The sequence below is a fragment of the Ranitomeya imitator genome, chromosome 6, assembly GCF_032444005.1.
Source record: "Ranitomeya imitator isolate aRanImi1 chromosome 6, aRanImi1.pri, whole genome shotgun sequence".
NCBI lineage: Eukaryota > Metazoa > Chordata > Amphibia > Anura > Dendrobatidae > Ranitomeya > Ranitomeya imitator.
In genome coordinates this window covers 203,978,575-203,995,927 of record NC_091287.1, presented here as the reverse complement: position 1 = coordinate 203,995,927, position 17,353 = coordinate 203,978,575, and positions in this window count along the sequence as shown.

Below are 17,353 nucleotides of genomic sequence, written 5' to 3'. Positions count from 1 at the left end.
TATGGAGTGTAGGGTGTGGAGTGTAGGGTATAGAGTGTAGAGTGTAGGGTATAGAGTGTATGGTATAGAGTGTAGGGTATAGAGTGTAGGGTGTAGAGTGTAGGGTATAGAGTGTAGGGTATAGAGTGTAGGGTATAGAGTGTAGGGTATAGAGTGTAGGGAATAGAGTGTAGAGTGTAAGGTATAGAGTGTAGAGTGTAGGGTATAGAGTGTAAGTATAGAGTGTAGAGTGTAGGGATTAGAGTGTAGGGTATAGAGTGTAGGGTGTAGAGTGTAGGGTATAGAGTGTAGAGTGTAGGGTATAGAGTGTATGGTATAGAGTGTAGGGTATAGAGTGTAGGGTGTAGAGTGTAGGGTATAGAGTGTAGGGTATAGAGTGTAGGGTATAGAGTGTAGGGTATAGAGTGTAGGGAATAGAGTGTGGAGTGTAAGGTATAGAGTGTAGAGTGTAGGGTATAGAGTGTAGGGTATAGACTGTAGGGTATAGAGTGTAGGGTATAGAGTGTAGGGTATAGATTGTAGCGTGTAGGCTATAGAGTGTAGGGTATACAGTGTAGAGTGTAGGATATAGAGTGTAGGGTATAGAGTGTAGGGTATAGAGTGTAGGGTATAGAGTGTAGAGTGTAGGGTATAGTGTGTAGGGTATAGAGTGCAGGGTGTAGAGTGTAGGGTATAGAGTGTAGGGTATAGAGTGTAGAGTGTAGGGTATAGAGTGTATGCTATAGAGTGTATGGTGTAGAGTGTATGGTATAGAGTGTAGGGTATAGAGTGTTGAGTGTATGGTATAGAGTGTAGAGTGTAGAGTGTAGGGTATAGAGTGTATGTTATAGAGTGTAGGGTATAGAGTGTAGGGTAGAGAGTGTAGAGTGTAGGGTATAGAGTGTAGGGTATAGAGTGTAGGGCATAGAGTGTAGAGTGTAGGGATTAGAGTGTAGGGTATAGAGTGTAGTGTGTAGAGTGTAGGGTATAGAGTGTAGAGTGTAGGGTATTGAGTGTATGGTATAGAGTGTAGGGTATAGAGTGTAGGGTGTAGAGTGTAGGGTATAGAGTGTAGGGTATAGAGTGTAGGGTATAGAGTGTAGGGAATAGAGTGTAGAGTGTAAGGTATAGAGTGTAGAGTATAGGGTATAAAGTGTAGGGTATAGAGTGTAGAGTGCAGGGATTAGAGTGTAGGGTATAGAGTGTAGGGTGTAGAGTGTAGGGTATAGAGTGTAGAGTGTAGGGTATAGAGTGTATGGTATAGAGTGTAGGGTATAGAGTGTAGGGTGTAGAGTGTAGGGTATAGAGTGTAGGGTATAGAGTGTAGGGTATAGAGTGTAAGGTATAGAGTGTAGGGAATAGAGTGTAGAGTGTAAAGTATAGAGTGTAGAGTGTAGGGTATAGAGTGTAGGGTATAGACTGTAGGGTATAGAGTGTAGGGTATAGATTGTAGGCTATAGAGTGTAGGGTATAGAGTGTAGGGTATAGAGTGTAGGGTATAGAGTGTAGGGTATAGAGTGTAGGGAATAGAGTGTGGAGTGTAAGGTATAGAGTGTAGAGTGTAGGGTATAGAGTGTAGGGTATAGACTGTAGGGTATAGAGTGTAGGGTATAGAGTGTAGGGTATAGATTGTAGCGTGTAGGCTATAGAGTGTAGGGTATACAGTGTAGAGTGTAGGATATAGAGTGTAGGGTATAGAGTGTAGGGTATAGAGTGTAGGGTATAGAGTGTAGAGTGTAGGGTATAGTGTGTAGGGTATAGAGTGCAGGGTGTAGAGTGTAGGGTATAGAGTGTAGGGTATAGAGTGTAGAGTGTAGGGTATAGAGTGTATGCTATAGAGTGTATGGTGTAGAGTGTATGGTATAGAGTGTAGGGTATAGAGTGTTGAGTGTATGGTATAGAGTGTAGAGTGTAGAGTGTAGGGTATAGAGTGTATGTTATAGAGTGTAGGGTATAGAGTGTAGGGTAGAGAGTGTAGAGTGTAGGGTATAGAGTGTAGGGTATAGAGTGTAGGGCATAGAGTGTAGAGTGTAGGGATTAGAGTGTAGGGTATAGAGTGTAGTGTGTAGAGTGTAGGGTATAGAGTGTAGAGTGTAGGGTATTGAGTGTATGGTATAGAGTGTAGGGTATAGAGTGTAGGGTGTAGAGTGTAGGGTATAGAGTGTAGGGTATAGAGTGTAGGGTATAGAGTGTAGGGAATAGAGTGTAGAGTGTAAGGTATAGAGTGTAGAGTATAGGGTATAAAGTGTAGGGTATAGAGTGTAGAGTGCAGGGATTAGAGTGTAGGGTATAGAGTGTAGGGTGTAGAGTGTAGGGTATAGAGTGTAGAGTGTAGGGTATAGAGTGTATGGTATAGAGTGTAGGGTATAGAGTGTAGGGTGTAGAGTGTAGGGTATAGAGTGTAGGGTATAGAGTGTAGGGTATAGAGTGTAAGGTATAGAGTGTAGGGAATAGAGTGTAGAGTGTAAAGTATAGAGTGTAGAGTGTAGGGTATAGAGTGTAGGGTATAGACTGTAGGGTATAGAGTGTAGGGTATAGATTGTAGGCTATAGAGTGTAGGGTATAGAGTGTAGGGTATAGAGTGTAGGGTACAGAGTGTAGGGTATAGAGTGTAGGGTATAGAGTGTAGAGTGTAGGGTATAGTGTGTAGGGTATAGAGTGCAGGGTGTAGAGTGTAGGGTATAGAGTGTAGGGTATAGAATGTAGAGTGTAGGGTATAGAGTGTATGCTATAGAGTGTATGGTGTAGAGTGTATGGTATAGAGTGTAGGGTATAGAGTGTAGAGTGTAGGGTATAGAGTGTAGGGTATAGAGTGTAGGGTATAGAGTGTATGTTATAGAGTGTAGGGTATAGAGTGTAGAGTGTAGGGTATAGAATGTAGAGTGTAGGGTATAGAGTGTAGGGTATAGAGTGTAGGGTATAGAGTGTAGGGTGTAGAGTGTAGGGTATAGAGTGTAGGGTATAGAGTGTAGAGTGCAGGGTATAGAGTTTAGAGTGTAGGGTATAGAGTGTAGGGTATAGAGTGTAAGGTATAGAGTGTAGGGTGTAGAGTGTAGGGTATAGAGTGTAGGGTATAGAGTGTAGGGTATAGAGTGTACGGTATAGAGTGTAGGGTACAGAGTGTATAGTATAGAGTGTAGGGTATAGAGTGTAGGGTATAGAGTGTAGGGTATAGAGTGTATGTTATAGAGTGTAGGGTATAGAGTGTAGAGTGTAGGGTATAGAGTGTAGAGTGTAGAGTGTAGGGTATAGAGTGTAGAGTGTAGGGTATAGAGTATAGAGTGTAGGGTATAGAGTGTAGGGTATAGAGTGTAAGGTGTAGAGTGTAGGGTATAGAGTGTAGGGTATAGAGTGTAGGGTATAGAGTGTAGGGTATAGAGTGTAGGGTATAGAGTGTAGAGTGTAGGGTATAGAGTTTAGAGTGTAGGGTATAGAGTGTAGGGTATAGAGTGTAAGGTATAGAGTGTAGGGTGTAGAGTGTAGGGTATAGAGTGTAGGGTATAGAGTGTAGGGTATAGAGTGTACGGTATAGAGTGTAGGGTATAGAGTGTATGGTATAGAGTGTAGGGTATAGAGTGTAGGGTATAGAGTGTATGGTATAGATTGTAGGGTATAGAGTGTAGGGTGTAGCGTGTATGTGATAGAGTGTAGGGTATAGAGTGTAGGGTATAGAGTTTAGAGTGTAGGGTATAGAGAGTAGGGTATAGAGTGTAAGGTATAGAGTGTAGGGTGTAGAGTGTAGGGTATAGAGTGTAGGGCATAGGGTGTAGGGTATAGAGTGTAGGGTATAGAGTGTAGAGTGTAGGGTATAGAGTGTAGGGTATAGAGTGTAGGGTATAGAGTGTAGGGTATAGAGTGTAGAGTGTAGGGTATAGAGTTTAGAGTGTAGGGTATAGAGTGTAGGGTATAGAGTGTAAGGTATAGAGTGTAGGGTGTAGAGTGTAGGGTATAGAGTGTAGGGTATAGAGTGTAGGGTATAGAGTGTACGGTATAGAGTGTAGGGTATAGAGTGTATGGTATAGAGTGTAGGGTATAGAGTGTAGGGTATAGAGTGTATGGTATAGATTGTAGGGTATAGAGTGTAGGGTGTAGCGTGTATGTGATAGAGTGTAGGGTATAGAGTGTAGGGTATAGAGTTTAGAGTGTAGGGTATAGAGAGTAGGGTATAGAGTGTAAGGTATAGAGTGTAGGGTGTAGAGTGTAGGGTATAGAGTGTAGGGCATAGGGTGTAGGGTATAGAGTGTAGGGTATAGAGTGTAGAGTGTAGGGTATAGAGTGTAGGGTATAGAGTGTAGGGTATAGAGTGTAGAGTGTAGGGTATAGAGTGTAGGGTATTGAGTGTAGGGTATAGAGTGTAGGGTATAGAGTGTAGGGTATAGAGTGTAGAGTGTAGGGTATAGAGTGTAGAGTGTAGGGTATAGAGTGTAGGGTATATAGTGTAGAGTGTAGGGTATAGAGTGTAGGGTATAGAGTGTAGGGTATAGAGTGTAGGGTATAGAGTGCAGGGTATAGAGTGTAGAGTGTAGGGTATAGAGTGTAGAGTGTAGGGTATAGAGTGTAGGGTATAGAGTGTAGGGTATAGAGTGTAGGGTATAGAGTGTAGAGTGTAGGGTATAGAGTGTAGGGTATAGAGTGTAGGGAGTAGAGTGTAGGGTATAGAGTGTAGGGTTCAGAGTGTAGGGTATAGAGTGTAGGGTATAGAGTGTAGGGCATAGAGTGTAGGGTATAGAGTGTAGGGCATAGAGTGTAGGGTATAGAGTGTAGGGTATAGAGTGTAGGGTGTAGAGTGTAGGGTATAGATTTTAGGGTATAGAGTGTAGGGTATAGAGTGTAGAGTGTAGGGCATAGAGTGTAGAGTGTAGGGTATAAAGTGTAGAATATAGAGTGTAGGGTAGAGAGTGTAGGGTAGAGAGTGTAGAGTGTAGGGATTAGAGTGTAGGGTATAGAGTGTAGGGTGTAGAGTGTAGGGCATAGAGTGTAGAGTGTAGGGTATAGAGTGTATGGTATAGAGTGTAGAGTATAGAGTGTAGGGTGTAGAGTGTAGGGTATAGAGTGTAGGGTATAGAGTGTAGGGTATAGAGTGTAGGGAATAGAGTGTTGAGTGTAAGGTACAGAGTGTAGAGTGTAGGGCATAGAGTGTAGAGTGTAGGGTATAGAGTGTAGGGTATAGAGTGCAGGGTATAGAGTGTAGGGTATACAGTGTAGGGTATAGAGTGTAGAGTGTAGGGTATAGAGTGTAGAGTGTAGGGTATAGAGTGTAGAGTGTAGGGCATAGAGTGTAGATTGTAGGGTATAGAGTGTAGGGTATAGAGTGTAGGGTATAGAGTGTAGGGTATAGAGTGTAGAGTGTAGGGTATAGAGTGTAGAGTGTAGGGTATAGAGTGTAGGGTACAGAGTGTAAGGTATAGAGTGTAGGGTAGAGAGTGTAGAGTGTAGGGTATAGAGTGTAGGGTATAGAGTGTAGGGTATAGAGTGTAGAGTGTAGGGATTAGAGTGTAGGGTATAGAGTGTAGGGTGTGGAGTGTAGGGTATAGAGTGTAGAGTGTAGGGTATAGAGTGTATGGTATAGAGTGTAGGGTATAGAGTGTAGGGTGTAGAGTGTAGGGTATAGAGTGTAGGGTATAGAGTGTAGGGTATAGAGTGTAGGGAATAGAGTGTAGAGTGTAAGGTATAGAGTGTAGAGTGTAGGGTATAGAGTGTAAGGTATAGAGTGTAGAGTGTAGGGATTAGAGTGTAGGGTATAGAGTGTAGGGTGTAGAGTGTAGGGTATAGAGTGTAGAGTGTAGGGTATAGAGTGTACAGTGTAGGGTATAGAGTGTAGAGTGTAGGGTATAGAGTGTATGGTATAGAGTGTAGGGTATTGAGTGTAGGGTGTAGAGTGTTGGGTATAGAGTGTAGGGTATAGAGTGTAGGGTATAGAGTGTAGGGTATAGAGTGTAGGGAATAGAGTGTAGAGTGTAAGGTATAGAGTGTAGAGTGTAGGGTATAGAGTGTAGAGTGTAGGGATTAGAGTGTAGGGTATAGAGTGTAGGGTATAGTGTGTAGGGTATAGAGTGTAGAGTGTAGGGTATAGAGTGTAGAGTGTAGGGTATAGAGTGTAGGGTATAGAGTGCAGGGTATAGAGTGTAGGGCATAGAGTGTAGGGTATAGAGTGTAGGGTATAGAGTGTAGAGTGTAGGGTATAGAGTGTAGGGTATAGAGTGTAGGGTATAGAGTGTAGAGTGTAGGGTATAGAGTGTAGGGTATAGAGTGTAGGGTATAGAGTGTAGGGTATAGAGTGTAGGGCATAGAGTGTAGGGTATAGAGTGTAGGGTATAGAGTGTAGAGTGTAGGGTATAGAGTGTAGGGTATAGAGTGTAGGGTATAGAGTGTAGAGTGTAGGGCATAGAGTGTAGAGTGTAGGGTATAGAGTGTAGGGTATAGAGTGTAGGGTAGAGAGTGTAGGGTAGAGAGTGTAGAGTGTAGGGATTAGAGTGTAGGGTATAGAGTGTAGGGTGTGGAGTGTAGGGTATAGAGTGTAGTGTATAGAGTGTAGAGTGTAGGGTATAGAGTGTAGGGTATAGAGTGTAGGGTATAGTGTGTAAGGTATAGAGTGTAGAGTGTAGGGTATAGAGTGTAGTGTATAGAGTGTAGAGTGTAGGGATTAGAGTGTAGGGTATAGAGTGTAGGGTATAGTGTGTAGGGTATAGAGTGTAGAGTGTAGGGTATAGAGTGTAGAGTGTAGGGTATAGAGTGTAGGGTATAGAGTGTAGGGTATAGAGTGTAGGGCATAGAGTGAAGGGTATAGAGTGTAGGGTATAGAGTGTAGAGTGTAGGGTATAGAGTGTAGGGTATAGAGTGTAGGGTATAGAGTGTAGAGTGTAGGGTATAGAGTGTAGGGTATAGAGTGTAGGGTATAGAGTGTAGGGCATAGAGTGTAGGGTATAGAGTGTAGGGTATAGAGTGTAGGGTATAGAGTGTAGAGTGTAGGGCATAGAGTGTAGAGTGTAGGGTATAGAGTGTAGAATATAGAGTGTAGGGTAGAGAGTGTAGGGTAGAGAGTGTAGAGTGTAGGGATTAGAGTGTAGGGTATAGAGTGTAAGGTGTAGAGTGTAGGGCATAGAGTGTAGAGTGTAGGGTATAGAGTGTATGGTATAGAGTGTAGAGTATAGAGTGTAGGGTGTAGAGTGTAGGGTATAGAGTGTAGGGTATAGAGTGTAGGGTATAGAGTGTAGGAAATAGAGTGTAGAGTGTAAGGTATAGAGTGTAGAGTGTAGGGTATAGAGTGTAGTGTATAGAGTGTAGAGTGTAGGGATTAGAGTGTAGGGTGTAGAGTGTAGGGTATAGTGTGTAGGGTATAGAGTGTAGAGTGTAGGGTATAGAGTGTAGAGTGTAGGGTATAGAGTGTAGGGTATAGAGTGTAGGGTATAGAGTGTAGGGCATAGAGTGAAGGGTATAGAGTGTAGGGTATAGAGTGTAGAGTGTAGGGTATAGAGTGTAGAGTGTAGGGTATAGAGTGTAGAGTGTAGGGTATAGAGTGTAGGGTATAGAGTGTAGGGTATAGAGTGTAGGGCATAGAGTGTAGGGTATAGAGTGTAGGGTATAGAGTGTAGGGTGTAGAGTGTAGGGTATAGATTTTAGGGTATAGAGTGTAGGGTATAGAGTGTAGAGTGTAGGGCATAGAGTGTAGAGTGTAGGGTATAGAGTGTAGAATATAGAGTGTAGGGTAGAGAGTGTAGGGTATAGAGTGTAGGGTGTAGAGTGTAGGGTATAGATTTTAGGGTATAGAGTGTAGGGTATAGAGTGTAGAGTGTAGGGCATAGAGTGTAGAGTGTAGGGTATAGAGTGTAGAATATAGAGTGTAGGGTAGAGAGTGTAGGGTAGAGAGTGTAGAGTGTAGGGATTAGAGTGTAGGGTATAGAGTGTAGGGTGTAGAGTGTAGGGCATAGAGTGTAGAGTGTAGGGTATAGAGTGTATGGTATAGAGTGTAGAGTATAGAGTGTAGGGTGTAGAGTGTAGGGTATAGAGTGTAGGGTATAGAGTGTAGGGTATAGAGTGTAGGGAATAGAGTGTTGAGTGTAAGGTACAGAGTGTAGAGTGTAGGGCATAGAGTGTAGAGTGTAGGGTATAGAGTGTAGGGTATAGAGTGCAGGGTATAGAGTGTAGGGTATACAGTGTAGGGTATAGAGTGTAGAGTGTAGGGTATAGAGTGTAGAGTGTAGGGTATAGAGTGTAGAGTGTAGGGCATAGAGTGTAGATTGTAGGGTATAGAGTGTAGGGTATAGAGTGTAGGGTATAGAGTGTAGAGTGTAGGGTATAGAGTGTAGAGTGTAGGGTATAGAGTGTAGGGTACAGAGTGTAAGGTATAGAGTGTAGGGTAGAGAGTGTAGAGTGTAGGGTATAGAGTGTAGGGTATAGAGTGTAGGGTATAGAGTGTAGAGTGTAGGGATTAGAGTGTAGGGTATGGAGTGTAGGGTGTGGAGTGTAGGGTATAGAGTGTAGAGTGTAGGGTATAGAGTGTATGGTATAGAGTGTAGGGTATAGAGTGTAGGGTGTAGAGTGTAGGGTATAGAGTGTAGGGTATAGAGTGTAGGGTATAGAGTGTAGGGTATAGAGTGTAGGGAATAGAGTGTAGAGTGTAAGGTATAGAGTGTAGAGTGTAGGGTATAGAGTGTAAGGTATAGAGTGTAGAGTGTAGGGATTAGAGTGTAGGGTATAGAGTGTAGGGTGTAGAGTGTAGGGTATAGAGTGTAGAGTGTAGGGTATAGAGTGTATGGTATAGAGTGTAGGGTATAGAGTGTAGGGTGTAGAGTGTAGGGTATAGAGTGTAGGGTATAGAGTGTAGGGTATAGAGTGTAGGGTATAGAGTGTAGGGAATAGAGTGTGGAGTGTAAGGTATAGAGTGTAGAGTGTAGGGTATAGAGTGTAGGGTATAGACTGTAGGGTATAGAGTGTAGGGTATAGAGTGTAGGGTATAGATTGTAGCGTGTAGGCTATAGAGTGTAGGGTATACAGTGTAGAGTGTAGGGTATAGAGTGTAGGGTATAGAGTGTAGGGTATAGAGTGTAGGGTATAGAGTGTAGAGTGTAGGGTATAGTGTGTAGGGTATAGAGTGCAGGGTGTAGAGTGTAGGGTATAGAGTGTAGGGTATAGAGTGTAGAGTGTAGGGTATAGAGTGTATGCTATAGAGTGTATGGTGTAGAGTGTATGGTATAGAGTGTAGGGTATAGAGTGTTGAGTGTATGGTATAGAGTGTAGAGTGTAGAGTGTAGGGTATAGAGTGTATGTTATAGAGTGTAGGGTATAGAGTGTAGGGTAGAGAGTGTAGAGTGTAGGGTATAGAGTGTAGGGTATAGAGTGTAGGGTATAGAGTGTAGAGTGTAGGGATTAGAGTGTAGGGTATAGAGTGTAGTGTGTAGAGTGTAGGGTATAGAGTGTAGAGTGTAGGGTATAGAATGTATGGTATAGAGTGTAGGGTATAGAGTGTAGGGTGTAGAGTGTAGGGTATAGAGTGTAGGGTATAGAGTGTAGGGTATAGAGTGTAGGGAATAGAGTGTAGAGTGTAAGGTATAGAGTGTAGAGTATTGGGTATAAAGTGTAGGGTATAGAGTGTAGAGTGCAGTGATTAGAGTGTAGGGTATAGAGTGTAGGGTGTAGAGTGTAGGGTATAGAGTGTAGAGTGTAGGGTATAGAGTGTATGGTATAGAGTGTAGGGTATAGAGTGTAGGGTGTAGAGTGTAGGGTATAGAGTGTAGGGTATAGAGTGTAGGGTATAGAGTGTAAGGTATAGAGTGTAGGGAATAGAGTGTAGAGTGTAAAGTATAGAGTGTAGAGTGTAGGGTATAGAGTGTAGGGTATAGACTGTAGGGTATAGAGTGTAGGGTATAGATTGTAGGTTATAGAGTGTAGGGTATAGAGTGTAGGGTATAGAGTGTAGGGTATAGAGTGTAGGGTATAGAGTGTAGGGTATAGAGTGTAGAGTGTAGGGTATAGTGTGTAGGGTATAGAGTGCAGGGTGTAGAGTGTAGGGTATAGAGTGTAGGGTATAGAATGTAGAGTGTAGGATATAGAGTGTATGCTATAGAGTGTATGGTGTAGAGTGTATGGTATAGAGTGTAGGGTATAGAGTGTAGAGTGTAGGGTATAGAGTGTAGGGTATAGAGTGTAGGGTATAGAGTGTATGTTATAGAGTGTAGGGTATAGAGTGCAGAGTGTAGGGTATAGAATGTAGAGTGTAGGGTATAGAGTGTAGGGTATAGAGTGTAGGGTATAGAGTGTAGGGTGTAGAGTGTAGGGTATAGAGTGTAGGGTATAGAGTGTAGAGTGCAGGGTATAGAGTTTAGAGTGTAGGGTATAGAGTGTAGGGTATAGAGTGTAAGGTATAGAGTGTAGGGTGTAGAGTGTAGGGTATAGAGTGTAGGGTATAGAGTGTAGGGTATAGAGTGTACGGTATAGAGTGTAGGGTACAGAGTGTATAGTATAGAGTGTAGGGTATAGAGTGTAGGGTATAGAGTGTATGGTATAGAGTGTAGGGTATAGAGTGTATGTTATAGAGTGTAGGGTATAGAGTGTAGAGTGTAGGGTATAGAGTGTAGAGTGTAGAGTGTAGGGTATAGAGTGTAGAGTGTAGGGTATAGAGTGTAGAGTGTAGGGTATAGAGTATAGAGTGTAGGGTATAGAGTGTAGGGTATAGAGTGTAAGGTGTAGAGTGTAGGGTATAGAGTGTAGGGTATAGAGTGTAGGGTATAGAGTGTAGGGTATAGAGTGTAGGGTATAGAGTGTAGAGTGTAGGGTATAGAGTTTAGAGTGTAGGGTATAGAGTGTAGGGTATAGAGTGTAAGGTATAGAGTGTAGGGTGTAGAGTGTAGGGTATAGAGTGTAGGGTATAGAGTGTAGGGTATAGAGTGTACGGTATAGAGTGTAGGGTATAGAGTGTATGGTATAGAGTGTAGGGTATAGAGTGTAGGGTATAGAGTGTATGGTATAGATTGTAGGGTATAGAGTGTAGGGTGTAGCGTGTATGTGATAGAGTGTAGGGTATAGAGTGTAGGGTATAGAGTTTAGAGTGTAGGGTATAGAGAGTAGGGTATAGAGTGTAAGGTACAGAGTGTAGGGTGTAGAGTGTAGGGTATAGAGTGTAGGGCATAGGGTGTAGGGTATAGAGTGTAGGGTATAGAGTGTAGAGTATAGGGTATAGAGTGTAGGGTATAGAGTGTAGGGTATAGAGTGTAGAGTGTAGGGTATAGAGTGTAGGGTATTGAGTGTAGGGTATAGAGTGTAGGGTATAGAGTGTAGGGTATAGAGTGTAGAGTGTAGGGTATAGAGTGTAGAGTGTAGGGTATAGAGTGTAGGGTATATAGTGTAGAGTGTAGGGTATAGAGTGTAGGGTATAGAGTGTAGGGTATATAGTGTAGGGTATAGAGTGCAGGGTATAGAGTGTAGAGTGTAGGGTATAGAGTGTAGAGTGTAGGGTATAGAGTGTAGGGTATAGAGTGTAGGGTATAGAGTGTAGGGTATAGAGTGTAGAGTGTAGGGTATAGAGTGTAGGGTATAGAGTGTAGGGAGTAGAGTGTAGGGTATAGAGTGTAGGGTTCAGAGTGTAGGGTATAGAGTGTAGGGTATAGAGTGTAGGGCATAGAGTGTAGGGTATAGAGTGTAGGGCATAGAGTGTAGGGTAGAGAGTGTAGGGTATAGAGTGTAGGGTGTAGAGTGTAGGGTATAGATTTTAGGGTATAGAGTGTAGGGTATAGAGTGTAGAGTGTAGGGCATAGAGTGTAGAGTGTAGGGTATAGAGTGTAGAATATAGAGTGTAGGGTAGAGAGTGTAGGGTAGAGAGTGTAGAGTGTAGGGATTAGAGTGTAGGGTATAGAGTGTAGGGTGTAGAGTGTAGGGCATAGAGTGTAGAGTGTAGGGTATAGAGTGTATGGTATAGAGTGTAGAGTATAGAGTGTAGGGTGTAGAGTGTAGGGTATAGAGTGTAGGGTATAGAGTGTAGGGTATAGAGTGTAGGGAATAGAGTGTTGAGTGTAAGGTACAGAGTGTAGAGTGTAGGGCATAGAGTGTAGAGTGTAGGGTATAGAGTGTAGGGTATAGAGTGCAGGGTATAGAGTGTAGGGTATACAGTGTAGGGTATAGAGTGTAGAGTGTAGGGTATAGAGTGTAGAGTGTAGGGTATAGAGTGTAGAGTGTAGGGCATAGAGTGTAGATTGTAGGGTATAGAGTGTAGGGTATAGAGTGTAGGGTATAGAGTGTAGAGTGTAGGGTATAGAGTGTAGAGTGTAGGGTATAGAGTGTAGGGTACAGAGTGTAAGGTATAGAGTGTAGGGTAGAGAGTGTAGAGTGTAGGGTATAGAGTGTAGGGTATAGAGTGTAGAGTGTAGGGATTAGAGTGTAGGGTATAGAGTGTAGGGTGTGGAGTGTAGGGTATAGAGTGTAGAGTGTAGGGTATAGAGTGTATGGTATAGAGTGTAGGGTATAGAGTGTAGGGTGTAGAGTGTAGGGTATAGAGTGTAGGGTATAGAGTGTAGGGTATAGAGTGTAGGGAATAGAGTGTAGAGTGTAAGGTATAGAGTGTAGAGTGTAGGGTATAGAGTGTAAGGTATAGAGTGTAGAGTGTAGGGATTAGAGTGTAGGGTATAGAGTGTAGGGTGTAGAGTGTAGGGTATAGAGTGTAGAGTGTAGGGTATAGAGTGTACAGTGTAGGGTATAGAGTGTAGAGTGTAGGGTATAGAGTGTATGGTATAGAGTGTAGGGTATTGAGTGTAGGGTGTAGAGTGTTGGGTATAGAGTGTAGGGTATAGAGTGTAGGGTATAGAGTGTAGGGAATAGAGTGTAGAGTGTAAGGTATAGAGTGTAGAGTGTAGGGTATAGAGTGTAGGGTATAGAGTGTAGAGTGTAGGGATTAGAGTGTAGGGTATAGAGTGTAGGGTATAGTGTGTAGGGTATAGAGTGTAGAGTGTAGGGTATAGAGTGTAGAGTGTAGGGTATAGAGTGTAGGGTATAGAGTGCAGGGTATAGAGTGTAGGGCATAGAGTGTAGGGTATAGAGTGTAGGGTATAGAGTGTAGAGTGTAGGGTATAGAGTGTAGGGTATAGAGTGTAGGGTATAGAGTGTAGAGTGTAGGGTATAGAGTGTAGGGTATAGAGTGTAGGGTATAGAGTGTAGGGTATAGAGTGTAGGGCATAGAGTGTAGGGTATAGAGTGTAGGGTATAGAGTGTAGAGTGTAGGGTATAGAGTGTAGGGTATAGAGTGTAGGGTATAGAGTGTAGAGTGTAGGGCATAGAGTGTAGAGTGTAGGGTATAGAGTGTAGGGTATAGAGTGTAGGGTAGAGAGTGTAGGGTAGAGAGTGTAGAGTGTAGGGATTAGAGTGTAGGGTATAGAGTGTAGGGTGTGGAGTGTAGGGTATAGAGTGTAGAGTGTAGGGTATAGAGTGTATGGTATAGAGTGTAGGGTATAGAGTGTAGGGTATAGAGTGTACGGTATAGAGTGTAGGGTATAGAGTGTATGGTATAGAGTGTAGGGTATAGAGTGTAGGGTATAGAGTGTATGGTATAGATTGTAGGGTATAGAGTGTAGGGTGTAGCGTGTATGTGATAGAGTGTAGGGTATAGAGTGTAGGGTATAGAGTTTAGAGTGTAGGGTATAGAGAGTAGGGTATAGAGTGTAAGGTATAGAGTGTAGGGTGTAGAGTGTAGGGTATAGAGTGTAGGGCATAGGGTGTAGGGTATAGAGTGTAGGGTATAGAGTGTAGAGTGTAGGGTATAGAGTGTAGGGTATAGAGTGTAGGGTATAGAGTGTAGAGTGTAGGGTATAGAGTGTAGGGTATTGAGTGTAGGGTATAGAGTGTAGGGTATAGAGTGTAGGGTATAGAGTGTAGAGTGTAGGGTATAGAGTGTAGAGTGTAGGGTATAGAGTGTAGGGTATAGAGTGTAGAGTGTAGGGTATAGAGTGTAGGGTATAGAGTGTAGGGTATAGAGTGTAGGGTATAGAGTGCAGGGTATAGAGTGTAGAGTGTAGGGTATAGAGTGTAGAGTGTAGGGTATAGAGTGTAGGGTATGAAGTGTAGGGTATAGAGTGTAGGGTATAGAGTGTAGAGTGTAGGGTACACCCTACACTCTATACCCTACACTCTATGCCCTACACTCTATACCCTACACTCTATACCCTACACTCTATACCCTACACTCTACACTCTATACCCTACACTCTATACCCTACACTCTATACCCTACGCTCTATACCCTACACTCTACACTCTATATCCTACACTCTCTACCCTACACTCTACACTCTATACCCTACACTCTATACCCTACACTCTAATCCCTACACTCTACACTCTATACCCTACACTCTATACCCTACACTCTATACCCTACACTCTACACTCTATACCCTACACTCTATATCCTACACTCTACACTCTATACCATACATTCTATACCCTACACTCTATACCATACACTCTATACCCTACACTCTACACCCTACACTCTATACCCTACACTCTATACCCTACACTCTATTCCCTACACTCTATACCCTACACTCTACACCCTACACTCTATACCCTACACTCTATACCATACACTCTATATCCTACACTCTACACTCTATACCCTACACTCTACATCCCACACTCTATACCCTACACTCTAATCCCGACACTCTACACTCTATACCCTACACTCTATAGCCTACACTCTACAATCTATACCCTACACTCTATACCCTACACTCTATACCCTACACTCTACACTCTCTACCCTACACTCTATACCCTACACTCTATAACATACACTCTATACCCTACACTTTATACCCTACACTCTATACCATACACTCTACAATCTATACCCTACACTCTATACCATACACTCTACACCATACACTCTATTGCGTACACTCTATACCCTACACTCTACACTCTATACCCTACACTCTATACCCTACACTCTACACCCTGCACTCTATACCCTACACACTATACCCTACACTCTATACCCTACACTCTATACCCTACACTCTACACTCTATACCCTACACTCTATAGCCTACACTCTACAATCTATACCCTACACTCTATACCCTACACTCTATACCCTACAGTCTATACCCTACACTCTATACCCTACACTCTACACTCTATACCTTACACTCTACACTCTATTCCCTACACTCTATACCCTACACTCTATACCCTACACTCTATACCCTACACTCTTTACCCTACACTCTACACCCTACACTCTATACCCTACACTCTATACCATACACTCTATACCCTACACTCTACACTCTATACCCTACACTCTACACCCTACACTCTATACCCTACACTCTAATCCCTTCACTCTACACTCTATACCCTACACTCTACACTCTATACCTTACACTCTACACTCTATTCCCTACACTCTATACCCTACACTCTATACCCTACACTCTATACCCTACACTCTACACCCTACACTCTATACCATACACTCTATACACTACACTCTACACTCTATACCCTACACTCTACACCCTACACTCTATACCCTACACTCTAATCCCTACACTCTACACTCTATACCCTAAACTCTATACCCTACACTCTATACCCTACACTCTACGCACTCTACCCTACACTCTATACCCTACACTCTATACCCTACAATCTATACCCTACACTCTACACTCTATACCCTACACTCTACACTCTATAACCTACACTCTATACCCTACACTCTATACCCTACACTCTACACTCTATACCTTACACTCTACACTCTATTCCCTACACTCTATACCCTACACTCTATACCCTACACTCTATACCCTACACTCTATAACCAACACTCTACACCCTACACTCTATACCCTACACTCTATACCATACACTCTATACCCTACACTCTACACTCTATACCCTACACTCTATACCCTACACTCTATACCCTACACTCTATACCCTACACTCTACAAGCTATACCCTACACTCTACACTTTATACCCTACACTCTATACCCTACACTCTATACCCTACACTCTATACCATACACTTTATACCCTACACTCTATACCGTACACTCTATACCCTACACTCTATACCCTACAATCTATACCCTACACTCTACACCCTACACTCTATACCTTACACTCTATACCCTACACTCTATACCCTACACTCTAAACTCTATACCCTACACTCTACACTCTATACCCTACACTCTATAACATACACTCTATACCCTACACTCTATACCCTACACTCTACACTCTATACCCTACACTCTTTACCATACACTCTACACCATACACTCTATAGCATACACTCTATACCCTACACTCTACACTCTATACCCTACACTCTATACCCTACACTCTACACCCTGCACTCTATACCCTACACACTATACCCTACACTCTACACTCTATACCCTACACTCTATACCCTACACTCTATACCCTACACTCTATAGCCTACAATCTATACCCTACACTCTATACCCTACAGTCTATACCCTACACTCTATACCCTACACTCTACACTCTATACCTTACACTCTACACTCGATTCCCTACACTCTATACCCTACACTCTATACCCTACACTCTATACCCTACACTCTATACCCTACACTCTACACCCTACACTCTATACCCTACACTCTATACCATACACTCTATACCCTACACTCTACACTCTATACCCTACACTCTACACCCTACACTCTATACCCTACACTCTAATCCCTACACTCTACACTCTATACCCTACACTCTATACCCTATACTCTACACTCTATACCTTACACTCTACACTCTATTCCCTACACTCTATACCCTACACTCTATACCCTACACTCTATACCCTACACTCTACACCCTACACTCTATACCCTACACTCTATACCATACACTCTATACCCTACACTCTACACTCTATACCCTACATTCTACACACTACACTCTATACCCTACACTCTAATCCCTACACTCTACACTCTATACCCTACACTCTATACCCTACACTCTATACCCTACACTCTACACTCTCTACCCTACACTCTATACCCTACACTCTATAACATACACTCTATACCCTACACTCTACACCCTACACTCTATACCATACACTCTACACTGTATACCCTACACTCTATACCATACACTCTACACCATACACTCTATAGCATACAATCTATACCCTACACTCTACACTCTATACCCTACACTCTATACCCTACACTCCAATCCCTACACTCTACACTCTATACCCTACACTCTATACCCTACACTCTACACTCTATACCTTACACTCTACACTCTATTCCCTACACTCTATACCCTACACTCTATACCCTACACTCTATACCCTACACTCTACACCCTACACTCTATACTCT